Here is a 5,000-nt window from a genome sequence, read left to right on the forward strand (position 1 = left end):
GAGGAGAGTGATGTGTAAGATGAGAAAGCAGAGGTTAACTCCTGTACGTCATGGCTGTAAAAAATCAAATGGCATCTGTACATCTTTGCTAAGCGCAAGCTAGCACATAAGGGGGGGGTCATGCCACTTTTTCAAATCATTTTGGAGGGTCATAGAAAAATTATTACTGGTGAGGGGAGAGTCAAGTCTTTTTAGCCTAAAGGTCCCAAAACTCCTCCTGTGGCCCCTGAAATAAATAACGAACAGTCCCTAAAAAGACCTTTATTTCACATTGAAATGGGCATTAACATCAAAAACTACATAAACCACAAACACTGGCAATATTTTTAAGATTATGTGTAGTTCACCTTTTACAATCCAGTGTACATTCCACACATAAACACTGCTGTGGGTGAAGGTAAAGGCCAACTTCACTGTAACAAGACATGTTTGCATAATAAAAAGAGGTAGTTTATTACTAGTGACTCATTGTTAATTACAGTAGAAATGGTTGACATATATAAAAATATAGCTTAACATATACAGCTTAAAGCACTTGTGCAGCACTCTGTTCAGTCAAGTCCAAATGCCTGGGTAAAGAAATAGAAGCTGCCTTTACAATTACAGAGAGCATAGTGTGACAGTCTGTTGGTTGTCTGTAATGCACAGTGGAAAAGATACTACAAAGTCCCATTAAAGCTCAACTTCAACTGTGAACAACAGACATGGACATTTCACCCTTGTTGAAGTTGGGCTTTAATAGAGTCTGCCAAACTGTTAAAAATATAATTTCCCTTAGTGGTGAAATGAACTCCATCGTGCAAAAAAAGCCCAGGAGTGTGAAACCTTAGTGAGGGTGTTTAACAAAGCTGCCCTGACACTGAACACATGTAGCCCTAACACTGAACACATGTAGCCCTAACACTGAACACATGTAGCCCTAACACTGAACACATGTAGCCCTAACACTGAACATATGTAGCCCTAACACTGAACATATGTAGCCCTAACACTGAACACATGTAGCCCTAACACTGAACATATGTAGCCCTAACACTGAACATATGTAGCCCTAACACTGAACACATGTAGCCCTGACACTGAACACATGTAGCCCTAACACTGAACACATGTAGCCCTAACACTGAACACATGTAGCCCTAACACTGAACACATGTAGCCCTAACACTGAACACATGTAGCCCTAACACTGAACATATGTAGCCCTAACACTGAACACATGTAGCCCTAACACTGTTCACAGACCTGCCAGCTTGGTCCATCTTCCCCGGATTGTTAACAGCCCTCCACCTGCATCTCTGGGTGATGCCACAGAAGATGGACTTCATGCCTGGTTACCAGTGTTGGGCAAGTTACTTTTAAAAAGTAATTAGTTACAGTTACTAGTTACTTCTTTCAAAAAGTAACTAAATTAGTTACTCACTTACAAATTATGAAAGTAACTAGTTACTTCAGAAAGTAACTATTGCGTTACTTTCAAGTACATTTTTAAATTTTTAAATGCTCCAATGTGACCCCACCTCCCCCCCTCTTTAATGGAACTTAAAATACATGTTCAATTATTTATGATAAATCTGAATATTATAATTCTCTGCTTCTCTTTACAGTCATCAGATTTCCCTATCGTATAATCAATAATATAGTGCCTCTCCTAGTTATGCTGTTATAATTCTAGACTGCCGAGGAAGTTCCTTCTTATGACACGCTCTTTTCTTTTGTTTTGCATCCTGTCCCAGAAGTGCTTGTTACTAACCTAGCTCTGGGGAGTTTACTCCCCGGAGTCCTTATGTTTCTTCTTCACCCAGAACATCCCCTCGGATTAGGGCGACACCAAGACCTGGGTCTTGGGTGCAGCTGTGGCTATGGACCTGCTACACCCTGCTACGCTCTGCGATTCCCTGCAATGCCCGGCTACGTCCTGCTGCGTCCACCGCGTCCACCCATGCTCTGCTGTGCCACGCTACATCCTGTACCGTCATAACCCCAACCGTAAGACACCGCCCACCAAGAGTCTGGGTCTGCCGAGGTTTCTTCCTAAAAGGGAGTTTTTCCTCGCCACTGTCGCAATAGCCACTGCTAATGCTTGCTCTTGGGGGAACTATTGGAATTGTTGGGGCTTTGTAAATTATAGAGTGTGGTCTAGACCTACTCTATCTGTAAGGTGTCTCGAGATAACTCTTGTTATGATTTGATACTATAAATAAAATTGAATTGAATTGAATTGAATTATAATGAAATGGACACTTAATACAATACATTATTAACAGAAACGATGTACACTAATCTAAACTATTTTAATGTTGCTGTGGGACAAAGTGAGACTAACCTCCAATCAGATGCCATGTATGTAGATATTATGTTTATATAGTGGATCCATACAAATACCTCAATACCTCAGCAGGCCACAACTGGGCAACATTAAATCATGCTTGTTAAGCACTATACCAAAACACACAAATATATACACTCTTTGTAGTGCAAATAATGTGTGTGTGTGTGTGTGTGTGTGTGTGTGTGTGTGTGTGTGTGTGTGTGTGTGTGTGTGTGTGTGTGTGTGAGTAGGTGATAGAGCGAGGGAGAAGTGAGAGAGTGATGGTGATTATCTTCAGAGTGAGTAGTGACTCTAGAGTTATAGTGAGAGAACCAAAGTGTCTCCCCTGTTCTTTCTGACCACGGTGGAACATCTGGAGCAGGAGAAGTTAACCCTCTCCTTGATTTCATAACTCCATACCTGTCTCTCTCTCTCTCTCGTTGACTGGCTGGCTGGTGTTGTTCTTGTGTGTCCGACTATGCGTGCTTTCGAACACCCGCCCAACTCTACCTGTGATTGGCTTACCATGACATTTTACTCAACCTCAGCCAATTGTCAGCATGTATGCCCTTGTGTCGTGGACTAACCAAGGAAAACCAGTAAAAAAAAGTCTTTGCCTCTCGGCTCAGACTCAGAGATAGTTGGTCTGATGAAAAAAACAGCTTCAAATATAGTAACACGCCGCATTTTTGGGCAGTAACGGTAACGGCGTTATTAAGATGGGAAGAGTAATCACTTAGATTACTTGTTACTGAAAAAAAGTAACGGCGTTATTTCTAACACCGTTATTCCCATCGCTGCTGGATTCTGCAGGTGGAGGTGCTGCAGGTCCCTCATTCCTGTAACGAGGTTGACATCTCCCAGGTCATTCCCACCACGGTGAACAAGGAGGACGTCCAGGACTGCTCTTCCTTGTAGGGACTGGAAGAAGAAAAGGAGAAGGCTCTTCCACTGCAGACCACCCCAGCCGAACCAATAGATGGAGACATCTTCAATGCCAAGGCTGCTCCCCGTGGTCTTTGCCTCTCTCTCTCTCTCTCTCTCTCTCGGCCCCACGCTGGACGTAGCTGTCTCCAATGATCCAGACTGCTGCTGGATGGAAAAACACATTGTAATAGTGAGAACAGCATCATATTTTAGGCTATAGAGAAAAAGGATAACAGCACTCTTAATTACACACAGTTATTTGGAAATGCATTATTACTTCAGCTTAGTTGTACAAAACAAGTCTGCTAAAAGTTTAATATGTACAATAAATAAGAAAAAAGAAAAGTAACTATTACTAACTATTACTAACTCCTGGGGCATTGGGTGGTGCACATGCCATGGTGGCTCTCTGCACTCCTCACTATTTCTGATAGAAAGAGAAAGAATCATTGATTTCCATTTGAGCCCCTCATAGTTAATATATATATATGCACACTAGCATGTAACTGTACTTCATTAATTATCTAGGAGAATACACATGAATCAACAACTGTCTATTGTTCTTTAGTGTAACTTTCCTTTAGTTAAATGAGCTTATTTCTGCTAACGTTAGCTCTTAAAAGCATGAGAAGGCTAAATGTGCCAACCATAGACTGATGGTGCTAACAGTAGCAAGCGGGGTAGACCCTCAGTACAGTGGGGGGGGGCTAGTCTCTCAGTACAGTGGGGGGGGTAGTCTCTCAGTACAGTGGGCTAGTCTCTCAGTACAGTGGGGGGGGGTAGTCTCTCAGTACAGTGGGGGGGGGGGGCTAGACCCTCAGTACAGTGGGGGGGGGTAGTCTCTCAGTACAGTGGGGGGGCTTCATCACAGGGCCCTCTCTACCAAGTCATGTTAAAATGAAAACCATTAAATAAAAACAGTAAATAGAAAAAAGACACGTTTGACTAGTCTGGGTTGATGGACAAACAGAGACAGCTGTCCAGTCCAGTAACAATGTTTCAGCACCACGGACAGAGACAGATGACGGACAGAGATGGTGCTGAACAGGCCAAGAGCTCTCAATCAGAGCCATGCTATATAATGACATGGCTCTATTATACTAAGCATTAATAATAATAATAATAATAATAATAATAATAATAATAATAATAATAATAGTAATAATATTAAGCCTTTGTTTGTTTACTCCATAGGGAGGCTACTGGTGCTACATGAAAACTGATTTATAACATTCTGAGTGACTTATTCATAACTCAAATATAAATTCTTAGACGATTTTTTTTTCATTTTGTTGTCTGCTTAACGATCCTCCAGAACAAATACATCTAACAAAACTATAGGGTTAGGTGGTGAGATCCACGTTTAACTCAGAATACAACGCACCAAAAGAGAGAAACTCCTCCACGGCGTCTTCTGGCTCGGGCATGTCTTCTGAGTAGAAACGGACAGCTCAAGCATTTTCTCCTCAGCATCACGGTGCTCAAACCGCTTTGGGCAGAGTACTGCCAACAGTTTGGCCATTTTTTTGAAGTCTGAAAATCGACTTTCAAACTGCCCCGTAAAAACATCCAGAATGTAAAAATAAATTTCCGCTTTCAAGCTGCGTCTGCTGTCCTCGATCCGGTCGTCCTCTGCGTCCTCGTCAAAATGGCTTCTTCTCTTGAGAATCCTCTGCTCCGCAAACTCGGTGGCTGCGTGGCTTTCTCTGGCCAGACTTCTTGCTGTGTTCTGATTGATTTTATTGATTGATTGATTGATTTT

Source organism: Sander lucioperca, chromosome 12, assembly GCF_008315115.2.
Source record: "Sander lucioperca isolate FBNREF2018 chromosome 12, SLUC_FBN_1.2, whole genome shotgun sequence".
Taxonomy (NCBI): Eukaryota; Metazoa; Chordata; class Actinopteri; order Perciformes; family Percidae; genus Sander; species Sander lucioperca.